The sequence below is a fragment of the Sorghum bicolor genome, chromosome 9, assembly GCF_000003195.3.
Source record: "Sorghum bicolor cultivar BTx623 chromosome 9, Sorghum_bicolor_NCBIv3, whole genome shotgun sequence".
Taxonomy (NCBI): Eukaryota; Viridiplantae; Streptophyta; class Magnoliopsida; order Poales; family Poaceae; genus Sorghum; species Sorghum bicolor.
This window is the reverse complement of record NC_012878.2, coordinates 19,217,379-19,237,300: the sequence shown is the minus strand read 5'-3', so window position 1 is coordinate 19,237,300 and position 19,922 is coordinate 19,217,379. Positions and strand designations below refer to the sequence as shown.

The 19,922-nt window shown below is 48.8% G+C and overlaps 1 long non-coding RNA gene across 1 annotated transcript; it reads right to left on the bottom strand.

Moving 5' to 3' along the window:
• On the bottom strand, positions 9,864 to 11,091 carry LOC110430598. Its single transcript, XR_002447964.1, has 3 exons — positions 10,676 to 11,091; positions 10,456 to 10,577; positions 9,864 to 10,081 (listed from the first exon to the last, which is right to left on the bottom strand). It is a non-coding gene; the product is annotated as an uncharacterized LOC110430598 (long non-coding RNA).

The window sequence follows — 19,922 nt, the reverse complement described above, 5'->3', positions numbered from 1 at the left end:
CCGGCAGATCTACCGGCGGAGAGCAGCCAAGCACCGAAGCGTCGTCGGCTCGTGCGGATCATTGACGACGACGACGACGACGTCGAGGAGGCTGCGCCGTCGGTGGTCCGACGGCCTCGGAGCCGCCCAGATAATACGCCGGCCGCTACTGATCGAGTGGCCAGCGACCCCCCTGCACCGCAAGTTGTCGAGATGGGGGCGCAGGTGCCAACCGGCCGGGCGAGGAGGAGGTTCACCGCGACCCACCGCCGATCAGACCTGTAAGTGTTCGACTTACGTATTTCGGACTCCTCTTTGTTTTTTTTTGAAATTACACTTTTGTTCCTGTAGTGCGGCGTCGGATGTCGACCCCGGCCAGGCTGCCAGCCAGGGGACGGGCGAGCCTATCCGCGCTGCTGAAGATACAGCCCCCCAGACCACAGAGCAGCCTACAGCTGCAGTCGCGCCTGGGAGCACCGAGGGGCTCCCGACCGCGGCACCGACTACGACAGGCAGCCCGACCAGGGCTGAAGAGGCTCCCCCAGCTGGCTCCACAGAAGAGGAGGGAAGATCCCCGACCGCTCCTCCTGCCGGGGGGAGTGAAGTCCCCACGCCACCCCGAGCGGGAACCTCTTCGGCTGCAGGCTCCCCAGGTCTGGTCCGAGGGCCAGTAATACCTGGGACCACCACCGGGGGTGGCGCAGCGCAGGAGGAGGAAACCCGGGCGGCCTCCGATGACGAGGTGGAAGAGATTGAGGGTCGTCCCCGTGATGGCCGCCAACACGTTTATGTGTGGCGCCAACGCGGGGATCACTTTATCGGGCATGAGGAGCTCGCCGAGACCGAGGAGGCCGCCAGGGTGGAGCGCGCGGCCAAGTGCCTCGTCGACGAAGTCAAGGTAAGCGGCTTTTTGTACTGTTGCACATTGTATGCCTTGTCTTGCATGGTCGTTATATGCCCGCTTTGTAGGGCGCAATGAAAACGACAAAGTACCGGAAACAGTACTTTGACCAGATAGAAGGCGTCGTGGCCGAGAACAAGGCCCTTGCCGCAGAGGTAGACCGGCTGCGGTCGGAAGTCGGGGAGAAGGTGGCCGAGATGAGTGCCCAAGAGGAGCGTCGTCTCGACCTCACTCGTCGCTTGGCCGACCAGTACCGACAGCGAGAAGGTTAGTCACACGCTCCGAGCAGCTTTGCGTACTTGTGTAGTTTGCTTTACTGACCAGTTTATGATTCATGCAGACTTGGAGGAGGAGGTGGCGCGCCTCCGACAAGAGAAGGAGCAGCTCAGCCAACAGCTCGCCGGTGCGCTGGAGTCCGGACGGCGAGCGGGAGAGGAATTGGGTCGAAAGGACCGGGAATTATCTGGTAATGGGTGCCGCCTTCTAGCTGCTGCTTGTCGCCCTTTTGTTTGTTTGATATGCCGAAAATAACGCTTTGTTTCATTTGTAGTGCTCAAGGTGAACGCCAAGAAGCACCTGGATGATCTGATCAAGGACCGGGACTCCTGGAAGGTCAACTGTTGCAGGATCTGGAAAGGAGTGTCCCCGGTCCTAGACCTGATCAGTCCCGAGCTCCCGGAGAGCCAGCCCCGCGCGCCGCAGTTGACCCCGGTCGAGAAGGCGCAACGGGCGTGGGACTGGCTCCAGCAGTTCGTGAAGGACGCCGGGGAGTTTGCCGGCGCGCACGTCCTCAGCATGGTGCGCGCCCACTACCCCCTGGTCGACTTGAGCAGGCTGGAGAAGGGGTACCCGAAGGAAGTCGGTCCACAGGAAGCGGACGAGCTTCGGGGTAGTCTGCTGGACTTGTCGTCGACAGTGATCGGCGACATCAATCTGTGTGGAACGGCCACTCCCCCCGACCAGCCGAGTTCAGATAGGTCGGCCAGGGAGTTGTCGGGCGCGTCCGTTGCGGGAGATGGGCGGTCGACGCCTGCGGTCTCGACCAGCCAGGCGTCGGTGGCCCCGACCCCTTCGTCCGGGCAGCAGGGCTAGGCGGGTGATCAGCCCGAGCAGCTAGGCCAATAGAGTAGTCTGTAGAAATAGACTAGTGTCTGCCCGTCAGGGTATTTATTGTAAACTTTGTATGTAAAGTTTGTAATAAAGTTTGCTTTTTTGTCATGACTGTTGTTTTGAGCGCTGTAAGATTATCTGAGTGACGTGTCACCGTATTCGTCTTGGTAGTCGTTAAGAGCATCCATTGCATGAGTTTTGCTGAGTGCTGTGACAAGATATAGGCAAAAAAATAGAGAATTTCATTATCAACAATTATGAGACACTTACAAGGGAAAGTTATTAAAACTTTAAGGATAGAAACGTCGCAGTTTGTCTATGTGCCAAGAGTTAGGCACTCGTGTTCCGTCTGGGTATGCCAATCTGTAGGACGTAGGTCGTGTGACCTCGGTCACCACGAAGGGCCCTTCCCAGGGAGTGGATAGCTTGTGCATTTCCTCCTGGCTTGTTTTCCATCGAAGTACCAGATCGCCGACCACGAAGGAACGGTCCTTGACGTTCCTATTGTGGTATCGCCTGACTGCCGCGAGATACTTAGCTGTTCGGAGACACGAATCTAAACGCTTTTCCTCCATGCAATTGATTTCGAGTTCTCTGGCGTTGTCAGCGGTCGCCTGGTCGAAGTGTTCGATTCTGGGAGATCCGAAGTGTATGTCAGACGGCAGGACCGCCTCTGCGCCGTATACCATGAAGTAGGGAGACACCCCTGTGTTTCGACTGGTCTGAGTTCGGAGGCCCCAGACCACTGCCGGCAATTCTTTCATCCATCGACCGGGTGCTCTGTCGTTTTCGGTGTACAACCTTTTCTTTAGGGCGTCAACGATCATTCCGTTAGCACGTTCCACTTGACCGTTGGCACGTGGATGTGCCACTGACACGTATTTTATGACTATGCCTATGTCATCGCAGAAGTCCCAAAAAGTGGTGCCAGTAAACTGAGTGCCCAGGTCGGTGATTATGCTGTTCGGGATGCCGAATCTGTGTATGATTTGATTGAGGAACTCCACAGCTTTCTCGGAGGTTGCCTTGACCAGAGGCATGTATTCAATCCACTTGGAGAACTTGTCGATTAACACAAAAACAAACTTGAAATTGCCCGGGGCTGGTTTAAATGGCCCGATCATGTCAAGCCCCCAGCAAGCAAAGGGCCAATACGACGGGATGGTTTGAATTTCGTGGGCAGGTACGTGGGTCCTCTTAGCGAAAAACTGGCATCCTTCACAATGTCGAACCAGTTTTTCTGCGTCGCCGACCGCGGTTGGCCAATAAAAACCTGCTCGGAAAGCCTTTCCGACCAGCGTTCTGGATGCGGCGTGATTGCCGCAGGATCCAGCATGTATGTCCTCTAAGAGCTTGATACCATCATCTTGGGGTATGCACTTGAGCAGTACTTCGGAGCTTGCGTTTTTCCGCATGAGTTTGCCGTCGACCAGGATGTAGTTCTTTGATCGTCGAATGAGGCGCTCGTTCTCTGTTTTGTCCTGAAGGCCTGTCCCGTCCGATATGCATTTGATGAACGGGGTACGCCAGTCATGCCCACCGGTTGTCGGAGTGGCGTCGTCTATGAGCATTGCCTCGGTGGGCTGCTTGTCGACCAGGGAGGAGCCTACGCTCGGCTCGTGGATGTCCTGGACGAAAATACCCCGCGGGATCTGGGCCCGAGATGAGCCTAACTTCGACAACGCATCTGCTGCTTGGTTCTTATCCCGGACCACGTGGATGTACTCTATGCCGTAGAAGTTGGTTTCCCATTTGCGAATTTCTTTGCAGTAGAGATCCATCTTCTCGTGGGTTGCGTCCCACTCCTTGTTGAGCTGGTTGATGACCAAAGCTGGTTGATGAGTAGTGCGGGACTGCCATGAACTTTGTCAGCGATGGGCGGCCCAGTATGGCGTGATAGGTCCCGTCGAAATCCGCGACTACGAAGTTGATGAACTCCGTCCGGAAGTGGTCGGGTGTGCCGAATTGGACAGGCAATGTTATCTGTCCGAGAGGCACGGAACTTTGACCTGGCAAAACCCCCCAGAATTGGGCGTCGTAAGGTTTTAGTTGTGCCGGGGATATCTTGAGGGCGGGCAGGCTGTTGCGGAAGAGGATGTCGATGGAGCTTCCCCCGTCCACGAGCACGTGCTCGAATCTGATGCTGTTGATGCAGGAGTCAAGAATCAGGGGGAAACGACCCGGCTCTGGGATAGCGGCCCACTGGTCCTTCCTGCTGAACGAGATCTCCCTGTGGGACCACGTGGGAAATTTCGGGTCTGCGATCAGCCCGTCCGTGCTGTCTATGTTGAGGCAGGCTCTCTTTAACAGCTTTCTTTCTCGCTTGGACTCAGTGGAGACCTTGCCCCCGAAAATGGAGTGGACCACGTTAGTGGGGCTGACGTATTGGTGTCGGGGGTCCCTATCTTGGTCCTCATCCTCATCTTCGTGGTCGTGCCCGTCGCGCTTGTTATTTTTCTTGGCGGAGTCGTCTTGGGCGGCCCGCCGTGTATAGATACTTTTGAGGACGCGGCACTCTTCCATGGTATGATTGGACTTTGGGTGTAGTTGGCATGGCCCCTTCAACGTTTTGTTGTAGTCTTCTTGGTAGTCCCGTCGTCCATTGGGTCGTTTGACCGTATTTACTTCGTGGTCGTAGTCGCGAGGGCGCTTTCCTCTGAAGTCATCGCGACTGTCGCGCCGCCGATCCCAACCCTCTCGGTGATCGCGGTTGTCGGAGCGGCGGTGATTTCTGCTGTCATAGCGACCACGACCATCATCTCGCCGGGGAGGCTGGTCGGGACCTCTCGCATCGTCTCGGATTAGTTTTTCTGCGTCATCGGCATCGGCGTAATTTTTGGCCGTGGCGAGGAGCTCTGCTACCGTTGTTGGACGCTTACGCAACAGCTTGTTCCTCAGCGCTTCGTGGAAACGCAGGCCCTTGATGAAGGCTGAGATGGCCTCGTCATGAGAAATCTTTGGGATTTTGAGGCGCATATCCGAGAATCGTCGGATGTAATCGCGCAGAGGTTCGTTCTTCCTGTCCCTTATCCTTTCAAGGTCATACTTGTTTCCAGGCTGCTCGCATGTGGCGATGAAGTTGTCGATGAAAGCCTGGCGTAGCTCTTCCCAAGAGTCGAAGGAGTCCTCGGGCAAGCCGAGAAGCCACTGATGACCAGCTTGGTCGAGGACTACAGGGAAGTAGTTAGCCATGACGTGCTCATCCCCTGCCGCTGATCGGACGACGATTTCATAGAGGGTGATCCAGTTCTCTGGATTTTCCTTGCCGTCGTATTTTTTAAGCTTTTCGAGCTTGAAATTGCGGGGCCACACGAACTGGCGGAGGTGTGAGGAGAACTGTCTTAGGCCCGGAGGATCGTGCGTTGCATCGTACTCGATGCGGCGCAGGTTTTCGTGGACTCCTCTCTCTGCGGCGCGCCTGTTGATGCGGTCCCGGGCATCTTTGGAAGGGATGTTGTGGCGGAGATCCCTGTGTTGATCTTCTTCTTGGCCGCGTACGCGGTTCTGCTTGCGGCGGCCATCGGCGTCCCGACCACCATCGTCGCGCCGTGAGTCTCCTCGACGGTTGTCGGGGGACCGGCTGCGGTGACGCCTGCTGGGTGAGGCCCGGCTACGATTAGTCTGGTCGGAGGCGGCTTCCGTATAAGAGACGTCCTGGACTCTCTTGAGCAGAGTGGCTGTCTGTCCCATTGCGGCGATCAGGTGTGCTCGGATGCTGGTCCGGACTCCCTGGCATTCGGGGGTGTCAGGAAGCCGATCCAGGTTAGCCATGGCGACAGCCACGTTGGCGCTTGGCGTTTTGTAGACTGGCTGGTCCCCGACCATGTCAAAGGCATCGTTGAGATTATTTGGTGGCATTTGTTGTTGCTCGTCCGCACGTCGTCGGGCGCGATCGGCGTTACGCTGTTCGCGGAGTTGCCTCTGGTCATCTGTTTCTCCATCAACAACCGGTTCGTCGGCGCTGACATTGAATACAATATCCCCTCGCCGGGGGGGGAATATCGGGAATCGGTCGAAACCCGGAGGGTGTGAAGGGAAATCCAGGTCGTAGTCCTCGTCTTCGGTGTTTATAACCTCGGTGGGGACGGAACCGGTGCTTGAGTTGGTGCTGGAAACCTGGCCGTCCCGTAGTTCTCGGATTGTCACCATGTTGACGTAGTGACGATCGTTCCTTGTCGGCAACCAACCCGCCTCGCTGAAAACGGATTGGGTGTGCTGTGAGTAAACAGAGGCCGAGTTGTTCAGGCCGCAAGGATAATCTTCCTTCTTGAGCTCGACGGATCGTTCTGAGGGTGTTGATGTTATCGTCAGAGACGTTCCCAGCCGTTCGTGTGTGGCGACACGAGTTGGCCGGCGGGATTTGAAAAAATCCGCTGGAGCAGCTTGGTCGGGCCGACGCAGAATTCCGTCTACTAGTTGGGAAACTTCGAGTAGCTTGGAGTCAGCGCGATCGAGCGCTTGGAGAAGGTCCGAGCTGTCGATCTTCTTTCCCGTGTAGAGCGGGAGCGGTGGTCGGGTGCTCGGTGCCGCCTCGTGTGTGGTCGGAGACGGCATGATCTCAGATTGGATCTGGGTCTCTTTCGAAATCGTGGTCGTGAGGCCGCCACTGCACGTCGTCCACGTGATCTGGCCAACGGTGAACGTGAGGCCTTCAGGCACGGTCGCGGAAGCTGGGATCATGACCATCTTGTTCGCCGGAAAAGTTGCACGCACATCCCCTACCTGGCGCGCCACTGTCGACGAAAGCTGGTCGGCAGTCTACCTTGGGGTATACCCACGGTAGTAGTTTATCGGTAGACGGTGCGCAAACTACGAACTCAATGGTGACGCAAGACATGGACAAGCTTTTTATCCAGGTTCGGCCGCCGAGTTGGCGTAATACCTACGTCCTGCGTCTGGTTGTATTGATTTGTGTTGAGAGAATATGATGTATCCTAGGGGGGTCCCTTGCCCCTCCTTATATAGTCTGGAGGGCAGGGTTACAGATCTGGAAACTAATCCTACTCGGTTACAATTGCCATGGATAATTCGATATCAATTCCTATTCTAACCGACTAGAATCCTGCTTAATCTCCACATCTTGTTTCCTTGCGCGAAACTCCAGGTTGTCGGATCAAGCCTTGAACTCGTCTCGTAATGGGCCAAGCCTCCTGGCGGAAGTCTAGCCGTAAGGGTATAGGGGTTTATACCCCCACACCCTCTCCTTGGCCTCCTTCTCAGCCTCCAACCGAAGGCGGTCCACCTCCGATATTAGGGCCTTGTTTTCAGCGACGACCCCTTTAATCTGGTCATAGCATCTTTTATGATACTTCACTATTTTCATCTCGTCCTGTGGATTTCAAGTACATAAGCAGGTGTACGTGCCAATACTTATATGCTTTAACGAAATGCGAGGTCACTTACCTTAACCTCGCTAACAATATGCTTGGCGGCCCGCTCCATCCTTTCCGCCTCCTCGACCTTGGCGATCTCTTCGTGGCCGGCCCAGTGGTCTGCACGCTAGAACCATACATAGATAGGCTGGCGTCCATCGTGGGGGTGCCCCTGGATCTTTTCCACCTCGTTGTCGGAGTCCGCCTGGGCCCCCTCGCCCTCTGCGCTTCTCCCCACCATGGTCGAGGACATCATTGGTCCCTTACCAATGTCGAGAGCACCCTCCATCGCGGCAGGCGGCTCCTCCACCCGAGTAGGGGATGGAGCTTTGTTCTCCTCTTCTGCCCTACTGCTCAGTGGGGGAGTGGCCGTAGCGCCCTCGTCCCTCGACGGGGCGTTTGCGTCGGCTCCTTCTCGGCACGGGTCCTCGGCGATCTCTTCCGCAGTCGGGGTAGTAGTGGGTAGCACCATGGGCTGCTCCATGGCAGCTTGCCCCACAGTGGTCTGACCCATGGTGGCTGGTTCAGTTGGCCCCGAGCCCAAAATGGTTCTGGGGTCAACATCCGAGGCGGCGCTGTAAAAATTCCATTCAAGTATAACCACACTGGAATTCTAAGTTCATAAAAAACCTAGCTATTTTTTCCTCTTAACTTATATGTTGGAGGTCTTGTGCGACGCTGTGAAGACCCTTCACCTGGCATGACCAGCCGCCGTAGCTGCTTCTGCCTTGCTTGGGCGCGCCTGCTCGACGTGTGCGATGGGCGGATCTTCGGTGATCTGACCACCATAAGCAGGGCCAACGTCTGGGCAGCTGTGTGGCCTGTGGACCAAGGTCGGGGCCGCTTCTTCCTCTTTATCGTCGTCGTCGACAACTCGAAGAAGTCGACGGCGCTTTGGTGCTCGGCTTCTTGAGGCGGAGCCTTGGCCAGCTAAAGGCCCTAGGGCTGCTCCTGGTGGCACCGCTCCTGCTTGGGATGACCCCATGGCCATCGGTCTCTTGCCAGCCACCCTGTCATCGGTGGTCGGTGCCGGTCGTTTGTCATCTTCATCGCTGCTGGTGTACCGGTAACACTGAGCAGCGTTGTCCACCAGTGAGTCCACTCCCGTCAGGTGCTCCCTCCCGGGTGCTAGTGAAACATACACTGTCGCCCGGTCAATGTCTCTGATCTACAAAACAAAGGCGATAAGCTGTAAGAAGAAGGGTTATCCCGGTGTATCCTAGTTGTCGACGAATGCTAGTCGGCAGTCTACCTTGGCGTATACCCACGGTAGTAGTTTATCGGTAGACGGTGCGCAAGCTACGAACTCGATGGTGACGCAAGACACAGACATAGTTTTTATCCAGGTTCGGCCGCCGTGTGGGCGTAATACCTACGTCCTGCATCTGATTGTATTGGATTGTGTTGAGAGAATAATGTGTCCTAAGGGGGTCCCTTGCCCCTCCTTATATAGTCCGGAGGGCAGGGTTACAGATCTGGAAACTAATCCTAGTCGGTTACAATTGCCATAGATAGCATGATATCAATTCCTATTCTAACCGACTAGAATCCGGCTTGATCTCCACGCCTTGTTTCCTTGCGCAGACTCCGAGCAGTTGGATCAAGCCTCAGACTTGTCTTGTAATGGGCCAAGCCTCCTGGCCCAAGTTTAGCCGTAAGGGGTCTATACCCCCACACTAGTCAAGTCTTGGCCTCCTTGGTACTCGTATGTTGAGTGCACTCTCCTCTAGCACGGCATGACTCATCGGCTGAGGAAGTTGCCGACCACACCAGGCCTGTCCAAGCGTGAGAAGTCGATCAGATTCATCAGCTCCTCCACCTGACCAGTATACTCTGGTCGTTCTATCTAGCTGACCCTCTTCTCAGGAATGTAGCCGACATCGCAGAATGTGGCGCTGCCCAGCTCCTCCCTGATGTAGAACCACCTCCTATACCATTTAGTTAAGGATGTGTTCCAAGGGCAGCTGAGATACTGGTTCTTCATCCCATCGCGAAGATTGAGGTATACTCCACTTGCAATCTTAGAGCCTCCAACCGCTCCTTTCTTCCTCAGGCTAAACAAGTAACGAAACAAATCAAAATGTGGCTCAATCCCCACAAACGCGTCGCAGAGGTGAATGAATGTCGCCACAAGAAGAATCGAGTTCGGGTGCAGATTGCAAATCCCGATCTCGTAGTAAAGAAGCAAACCCTAAAGAAAAGGATGAACCGGCACCCCAAAACCCCTTTTGAAGAAATCCTCGAATACTACGATCTCACCGGCCTGAGGATCCGGGTAGCTTTCTCCCTCTGGCACCCTCCAGCCGCCAAGCTACTGGTTATCACTACAAGAAACTTGTTAATCCATGACAAAAAATTTCTGTCATAGAACGCCAAAAAACCGTCACTACTTAGCATCTGTTTCTGTTTTAGAGATCATCATGGATTGAGCGTCATGGATTAACCTTCGTGACGGTTTATCAAAAACCGTCACGCATTAACGAAATTGGTGACGGTTTAAACACTTTATTACAATCCGGATAACAAATACATTATGTAATCTAGTATTTTTCACATAAAAATATGGAAACATTGATCACTCCTAAAAGCAATTGTATCGGTCAAGCTAAAATCAAAGCTAGTACAACGTTGTAGTAGACTACAAACACAGTTCACACATTTTGCCATTATGTTTTCATCACTTCTCTTCTCCAAGTGGAACTCAAACTTCCATCCAGATCTGAAAAAATAATATCTTATCAATACAAAATTGAAATAGTATAATAAGGAAACAAATGAAGTCAAGAACTGTGATTGAACATTCGAGTAACCTAATCCTAACTGGCCAAACTATGACCGGGAATAACTAAGACTATTCAATAAAAAGCTGCACTAAATAACTGCTATCATCACAATTAGATCATGCTGCTGCTACTTGAACCCATTATCGTTGTGTAATTTTGTTCTCAAATGCAAGTAAGCAACCGATTCATTAATGTGGTAATTCTGCAGATGATTTACAAAACCTGCTACTACCGAAGCTATGAAGAACTTCGCATCCACAAATGGTTTAGGACAACTAGAACACACGAGAGGAGGGCAGTATGTGTATACCCTGCTTTCTGCTCTGTTCTCCATTCGTCTCCAACGCTGGCTTCCCAGTAATCTCACCAAGATCCAAATGTAGAACTAAATGCAACATCCATCTGTTGGCACCCCTTTGGCTGCACACGCACCTATCAGATCAGATCAGATACGAATACAAATTGATTAAGTTTGAATACTCGGTTCTGCACAACAGGAAAAGGAAGGGAAGGGTTGGCCGTGAGCATACCTGGTGGGTTCCCATCACCGCAAAGATCTTGCAGATAGAGAACACAGCACTAGGGGGTAGGGGCGACGGTGGCAGCTACCGAGTCGCTGCTGCTAGAGAGAAGCAGCGGACATCGATGGAGGATCTAGCAGAGAGGACTACGGCAACGCCTGGCAAGAGAAGGGTTCGGCAGCACCAATACTGTATCACCACCAGCACGAACGAAGACGAGCATGTACTTTTGAATCGCTCACGGCACAAGAGGCCACCACCTTCGTCACTGCCCTGGCCTGAGGTGCACACTTAGCCATCTCACCGCTGCTCCTGCTTGCTGGCGACGGGCCGTAGTGTGGCATGAGGAAGGAGAGACGGCAGAGTTTTGCATTTGGGTGCGTGGTGTGAGATCGAAAAAGGGAGTGGCGGCCAAAGGGGAGAAAGGAGGAGTGAAGATTGATGAGCGATTAGGTATTTTGGGACGCTTATATACGAGCTATTTTTGACCGGCTGAATCCTGATCGTCCATCATAGATCAACGGCTCGAATTGGACACGCATTAGGGTTTTCTTTCTGGGCCACTACTGGGCCTCAAGGGGAGCAGTGGAGACTGTTTAATATTTTTGAATGCCCAAGACTATTTAATGTTTTATTATTTTTGAAAATAAACTCAAATGAACACCAAAAAAAATTTTAGGACTACAAATGATTCAAATGAAAAAGTTATCAACTATAAAGTTTTAGTACTCATCGAGGTCTACAACTATTGTTTTGGTCATTTTTCCATCGAACTTTGTTTGTACAATTTAAAATTTGAATTTTAAAATATGACACAATTTAAAAACATTTTGAGATAGTAAATAAATTCAAATGAAAAGTCAACAATAACAAATTCATTTAATTTATTTTTATGATATATTTATATATATACAGTTATTTTTATGATATATTTATATATAAAATTCATAGTTTGTGCTTTAGAAAATATTAAAAAATGCATGTAAAATATTTGACTTGGTCAAACTTTGAAAAATAAAACACTAAATGACCTCAAATATTTTTGTCAATATTTACAAAATAAACTCATCAAGGTCTAAATGTGTTCTAATTTTCCACTTTTCATTTGGCAAAGTTTGAATCATTATTTACAAAATAAACTCATCAATATTTACCTCGAGACTAGTTTTTGAAACTCTAGATGATCTCATCTTGAAAATTCATGAATACCAAGATTGGTCCACTCATCAAGATCTACGTTTCATACATAGGTCATTTTTGTATTTGACAAAATGTTAGAAAAGTGTAGTTCTAAATCCACAAGTCTCACATATAGTTTCATAAAGTCTATGTGAGATTCAAGACTTTACGACTAGTGTTTATTAACACTTTCTCAAATGCAAAAATGAGCTATGTATCAAATGTAGATCTTGACAAGTTCTAACACCCTTGTATTCAAAAGTTTTTTATTTGAAGTCATTTATTGCCTCATTTGACCAAGTTTGACCAAGTCACATCTTGGATTTTTAGAACATGTGACTACAGTTTACTAAATCGTTTCCAAATGGTAAAAAACTAACTATATATCAAATATTGACCTTGATGAGTTCTAACAGCTTTTTATTCAAAAGGTTTTCATTTGAGGTCATTAGTGCCTCATTTGACCAAGTCAAATCTTAGATTTTAACAAAAAGACACTTTGACTGAACCCTAGATTGTGGCAAATAAGAAAGTCATGAATACAAAGAATGTCAAACTCATCAAGATCTATATTTGGTGTAATGGTCAACTTTTTATTTAACAAAGATTGAACCACTCAAATTTTGAATTTTAAAATTTTGACATGTTCAGACCAGTTTTCAAAGCCCTAAATGGTCCCAAATCGAAAAGTCATGAATACCAATATTGTTCCATTCATAAAGATCTACATTTAATACATAGGCTATTTTTGCATTTGACAAAGTGTTAGAAAAGTGTAGTTCTAAACCCACAAGTCTTGCATGTAGTTTTATAAAGTTTATGTGAGATTCAAGATTTTGTGACTTGTGTTTACTAACACACTCTCAAATGCAAAAGTATACCATGTACAGATTGGTAGATTATGATTTTAGAAGAATTTAGGAAAAAGAATCATCTCATTTGGAGCTAGCATGAGGGAGAAAAACTTGTTACAAATTTTGACTACAGATTAAAAAGAGAAAAGCTTGTGTTCTTGTTCTTGATTTTCCAGTTTTTAAGGAATTTTTTTCTGCTGAAAACTCATATGAAAAGGTAATGTCCGAATGACATGTAGGGTCCAAACATCAGGTTGTATATTTATTTTTTTTCAAAAGAAAGTTGACGCAGATGTCATCGTGATATTATTTCTGCGAAACTGAACTTGTTCTTGTTCCGAGACATGTACGCGTTATAATTAGACCAAATGCAAACATACAAGATTTGGCACAAAGGTTCTATGGTTGTAGCGGTGAGTTTTGCTTTTCTCCATTGCAAGGTCTCAGGTTCGAACGAGATCTATAGCAATTTTTTCCCTATTATATTATATTATATTTTCTTACTATTAATTTTTGAGAAACCAGTACTAAAATTATGAGTAAAATAAAGGGGCTTAATAAATACCTAAACTATATATGCAGCAGCCCCATCTTGACGAGGTCGTTGAGGGACCTAGTGGTGCACCGGGACTTCTTCCATTCTTTGGCCATCATCTCGGCCCTCTTCTTGGAGTCACTCTTGGCAGTGAGGGGGACGAAGGCAGAAGGCTAGCGTGCAACTACTGGGTGATGTTCTAAGAATACACCTTTGGGCTCTTTATAACAGCGCCACCACCTCCTCCACTTCCCGACACCTCGGGAAATGTGCAATTTTTGCGGCGGCAACGGTGTTTCGGTTTTCAATTTCTATTGCAGTAAATTCGGCGGCCTTTCTTAATGATTAATGGTTTTCCTTCTTGGTCCGCGTGATGAGCGGCTGTGCTGTCAGAAGGCATCCCTTTTCATGCGCCAGGCTGATGATACGGCCGGACGCCTTGTCATGTCGCCGGTTAATGAAGAGAAATGATATTTCCCAAATTTAAATAAACAATTTATTGAGGATAAGAAGTCTGTTTGGATTCATCCAAAAATCCAGGGACTGCACCGACCATCGAGCATGGTATGCTCGGGGACTGGTCAACCAGCCTACCCAAATGATATCTAGGGACTGCACCGACCACCGAGCATGGTATGCTCGGGGACTGGTCGACCAGCCTGCCCAAATGATATGTGGGGACTGCACGGACCACTGAGCTTGGTATGCTTGGGGACTGGTCGACTAGCCTACTCAAATAAAATCTGGGGACTGCACTGACCACCGAGCACGATATGGTCGGGGACTGGTCGATTCGTTTGTGTACAAGGCAGCGGTTTACGCTGATTAATGATTATGTTTGACTCCACTTTGCATACAATTGAGAAGTGATATTGTTATTTTTTTAGACCTTGTTACAAGGCTTACACTCCGCCTTCCAACAATCTCGGGAACTACATCGGTATGATGCATCTTACGATGCAACTCAGCATCAGATTTTTCTTTTCAGACCCTGGCACCACGTGCCTGCATGACCTACTACCAGGCTCGGAGACTAAGTGGGCACACTTCACCTTGCGGTGAATTTAGCTGCTTTTTGAATACTTTTCCTTTTCAGAAAAGTAAAGTGGGCACACTTCAACAGAAAAGAAATCTTTTTTGGTTAAGAGCACCATGCATTATTCGAACAACCTGCTTCTTCGATGTTGATCAATTATCTTTTGAGTTGGGCAAACATCAGTGCAACTATTTGGGCGATTTTCATGCTAATCGAAGATTTCAAGCCTCACTGGTCGAAGAAGCTCAAGACGGCGTGTTTCATTATAATACATGGAGCTCGGGGACTAGCTATGGGGGTATAAACCCCTATAACCTTATGGCTAGACTTGGGCCAGGAGATTTGGCCCACCACGAGATAGTTCAAGGTTTGATTCAACTGCTCGGAGTTTCGTGCAAGGAAACAAGACGTGGAGATCAAGTAGGATTCTAGTCGGTTAGAATAGGAATTGATATCGTATTATCTATGGCAATTGTAACTGACTAGGATTAGTTTCTGGATCTGTAACCCTGCTCTCTGGACTATATAAAGAGAGGCAAGGGACCCCGCTTAGACAATTCAATTCAACTCAAAGCAATACAATAAAACGCAGGACGTAGGTATTACGCCCACACGGCGGCCAAACGTGGATAAAATCCTTATCTGAGTCTTGTGTCACCATCAAGTTTGTAGCTTGCGCACCTGTCTACCGATAAACTACTACCATGGGTATACCCCTAGGTAGACTACCGACTAGCTTTTGTCGACAATTCGGTGAAGTCCTGGTAACTCTTCTAGAAAAATGTGGCAGAACCCCCTAAGTGTTTGGGCCCACCGACACCTATCATTGTCCTAAGGACCTCTGACGGCGATGCCGGGGATCCTCCCACTTTAGGAGTCCGATGAGCATCGCTGGACGCTCATTCCACTGCTACGTGTGGCGTGCCAAGCCGACTCGTCCTGACCACTGGTGATGGTCAATTAACAAGAACTTCTTCTTCTCGCCCTTACAGGATAGCAAGTGGCCACCTTAACACCAGGATCATTCGTTGCGAAGACATTGCAGTACCACAAATGACATACGACCAAAATAATATTTCAGAGTAAAACAGCGGAAGTATTACATAACTTATTTTACAAAAGGAGTTCTTCCAAGTAGCAGAGTGTTATTACAAACCAGGTCCAGCGGAGCAACTTAAACTTTAGTACAAAGATTACAAATTTACAGACCCTGCCCATGGGTCACGCTCCTTCCTCCTCGTCGTCAACCTCGACGACGGTCACACAACAGGGTCCGAAACAAGTCGGCTCCTGAGCTTCACCTGCAACAGGGGGTTGGAAAACCCTAAGTACGGGAGTACTCAACAAGACTTACCCGATGGAAAAAGAGGAGAAGGTAGGAATGCAGGCTTAGGGTAGAAAAGGAGTGGCTGAGCAAGGAGCCAAAGTGTTTTGCTAAAAAGCTTACTAATAGTGCATCCTTATTTTCAAGTTTTACCCGCGAATTCCTCCCCCCGCAGAGGCCGAGGAGTTCGAGGACAGTCTATCTAGTTATCTCTCACAGACAAGTCTGCAAGTTCCTAGTCCTTAATCAAAGTACCTTCTCTCCGACGGCCATAGCTTCATGTCGCTTTGAGTCTGGGAATTGGGATCCGAACTCCATGAGACATTTCCCCCTTCTCATTTTATCACTTAGTTGCATATTTAACTACGATGGGGGGCAGTGGATTGAGTCTCCCAATCGGGGAGCAACGACGATTCGAACCGCTTAGCAATCCAGCTGGAGTTCCTAACCACCCGACATATGTAGAACCAAAACCTGCATATGTCAACCCAAATCAAGCTCTCCCCAAATTTGACCAGGTTCGCAGCACCCGAGAGCACAGTACTCCACCATCCTACAGCCGATCTAGATGTTTTCCGGTCATCTCAGATCCGTAAGGTGGGTACATACTACTCTCGCCATCTTTCCACTCCCAGTGCGCGAGTAGCTGTTCGCGTCGAGGGATCACAAGACCGGGCTTACCAAGGGCAAGTGGCTAGTACTATAAATTCTCAACCCAGCGGGCCATTAACGGACCGGTCCTTAACCGACACAGTTGGAGACACTACTTTAAGACTCCATTCTTAAAGCAAGTCCACCGACCAGTCTCAGATTAAACATCATTGATCATAAATGTATTCCACAACAACCCTTCAAACTTTCTTATTTGAAAACCTATCTAGTAGCAGGGCTAAGCATCACTACGCAGTTTTGAAAATAAACAGGTGTCAAGGACAGGATAACAGATATCAAGGTAGTAAATGCAGTAAGTAGGTTAACCCAATTCTCAACTACCTAGTGCAGCATTTTCAATTTATAAGTGATAAAAGATTTAAAACATTCAAGGAGGGGTTAATGCATCCGGGGCTTGCCTTGGTTGCAGGGCAGAGAGGGACCCTCGGAGACTTCCCAAGTCTCGGATCCGACTTCCTCGAACGGAGCACCGACCTCGGGGTTTGGTTCAACTGGCGCCCCTTCGGTCATGGATACTATACGCAAAATGATGAATGCTCATGATATGCGTATGACAAATATGCAAGAAGGATCAAGTCGAGTACAATTTGCCTTCTCGGTGCAACACAGAATGAACAATAATTAAAGTTGTTTACCATTTTAGTGTTTTTACCCAAGAGGTTGCATCTGTAAATTAAGACTCTTCTTAATTCATAATTATCTTAAATTAACTAATTATTAATCCTATTTACCTTAATTAACTCTTAATTAATCACTAATGACAGTAATTAAGCATTAAGGCTAAACAATAATTAAATGCCAAAGGTCATTAGGGTTAATGACCTCAGGTCATCACACAATCCCAAAATCACTCAACCCTAATTATGAGGATTTAACTAATCACTATCTAATTATTTTGGAATTATTATTTAATTACTAAATAAGGGTTTATTAATATTTTATTCAAACATTATCCAAATCCCACCAAATTTTGTGTGGAGCCAGGGAATAATATTCAGAGGCATCCCACAATTTTTGGTGATTTTTGGACATACTAATAAATTATTAAAATTCTTGTAAGTTCCATTTATTAACTAAAAGGCAGAATTTGTATATATGTTTATATTATCAGAAAACGAAATTTAGTATTTTTCCTATGTTCTTCTTAATTTATGGAACATTTACAAAAATTTTCACAATTTTTGAATCAACACAGAATTTACTATTCAAAATCAAACATCAAGCACTTTTAAACAAAAAGGAAAAAGAAAAGGGCACTGTGCCACGCTGGCGGCCTGCTTGGACCCGGCCCAAGTCGGCCCGAGTGCTCGGTCCACGCGGACGCTGCGCGCGCTGCCCCCTCTCTGTGTGGTCGCTGACGAGCGGGCCCTGCTCGTCAGGCTCCCTCCCCCTCCTGCGAGACGCTGACAGGACGACCCCACCTGTCAGCTTCGCCCCCTTCACGCGCGACGGCACTGCCGCAGCTCCGGCGGCCGTTAGCGAGGTCCTCGGCCCCCGCGCGCGTGCGCATAGCTCCGCCTCACTTCCGCGGACCGATCTCTATCACTCACTCGCGCTCTACCACCTTCTTTCTATCGCAACCGCGTCACCGCCGGACGGCCGCCATGGCCGACTATCGGCCGGCCACCAGGACCCGGTAGAGTGCAAGCCGACGGCCTAGCGAGCTTCCACAGGGGTTGGGGAGGGTGGTGCTCACGCTGCAAGGCTCGGGGAAGCAGCTGAAGCCGCTGGCGACGGAAACAGTGTCGTCGGGCGGGAGCTCTGGCTCCGGCAAGCTCGTTCCGGCGATCCTGCTCACATTCAAGGAGAGGGAGCGAGCGCATGAGCAACCGGGGCACGGAAGGAACTTGAAACAGTCGCCAGTGGGGTGTGATACTCAATGGAACACCGTGGCCACGGGAAGAGCTCCGCGGCGGCGGTCTCGGCTGGAGTTGGAGAAGAGGGAGGAGCTCTGGCGTTTGAGGGGGTTAGAGAGGGAGCTTGGGGGTGCACTGGGTTCGCACGAAGGTGACGAAGACTCTGGGAAGCTCAATTTGGCTCGGGAAGGAGTGGTTATGGTGAATTTGGGAGAGAAAGGCTCGTCGGTTTCTTTGGCTCAGGACGGAGGAAACGCACGGCGTCGTCCACGCTGCGCTCAAATGGAGGGGAAAGCAAGCCCGGGGCATCCACGTCGCCTGGCGACCCTGGCAGCAAGCAGCTGCGTGCACGCACGCATGCGCGCGGCGCTGCTCGCACGGCGGCTGCGCTGGACAGGGAGCCGGTGATCCATATCGGATCACTGTAGCAGACCCTTATCCCTCCTTTTCTGACTTTTGTGAAATTCACCCAAAATTTGAACTGAACACAAGATTCCACCAAAACAAAAGTTGTGCACAATTTTATAAGCTACAAAATATATTTAGGTGTCCCAAGCTGATTCTGAATGGAAACTAGTGATTTAGCCAAAACAGTTTGCAAATCAAATCTAATTCAAAGAACTTCAAATTTTTGAATTGGGGACAAATCAGGATTTCTAAAATTACTTTTGATTTTTCATAACAACTTGAAAAACTCCCAACATGAAAGTTGTTCAACTTTTCGTGCTCTACAACTTTCATGTTGACCACTTTTCAAAGTTCCAAATGGATTTAGAATTGGAGGTTTAAATTGGAAAAGGGGACACTTTCTGGAAATCTGTATTTTCAAAATTACTTTGAATTTTGTATTGAAACTTCAAAAACTCAAAACTCCAAAGTTGTACATATTGACAAGATCTACAACTTTGCTTTTGAACTCAACCCCAAATTTTGCTTAGTTTTCAAAGTGTGTGACAGGGGGCAAAATCTAGGGTTCCAAAAATCAGGGTTTCCCCCCCTAGTCTGTCGGAAAAATTCCCACCCTAGGGTTTTAGCAACCAAGCCAAGTATTACTGCACAACATAAACACACTTTAATTCCCTAAGCACAACTAATCAAAATAAACTTGTTTTAGGTTGATGCATCAGGGTGTGATTACCAAACATGCCATGCAATGCTTATGATGACATGATCCGATTTTAGTAACCGTAACATCGGAGATGTTACAGCCCTCCCTCCTTAAAGAAATCTCGTCCCCGAGATTTAAAACCTTAGGGTAAGTAATGGAAAAGGAAATTTGTCAAAACTCTTTCATCTTCAACTTTCCCATAAAGCAAGAGGTTGGGGAGGATTACTCAATGCTAAACATATATGTACACTAAGTACATGGCTTTGGCTACTCTTTTTCCTCCACTAGAGTACACTTCTTATATATCAGCTGTTGTCCTGAAGAGAAGCGTGGAACTCAGGGAAATTCTCCATCAGGTAATCTTCAGATTCCCACGTGGCTTCTTCTTCAGAGTGCTGGCTCCACTGTATCTTGTACCACTTGGTAGTTGTTCTTCGAGTAACTCTATTTCTTTGATCCAATACTTGGATAGGATACTCCGAATAAGTTAAATCTGGTTCAAGTTTCACATCTTCAATATCTTGGATTTGGTCCGGTACTCGAAGACACTTCTTCAGTTGAGACACATGGAACACATTATGTATCCCGGATAATCGTTCGGGTAGTTTAAGGCGGTAAGCTACCTGTCCACATCGGTCAATGATTGGAAATGGGCCAATGTAACGGGGCGCTAACTTGCCTTTAACACCAAA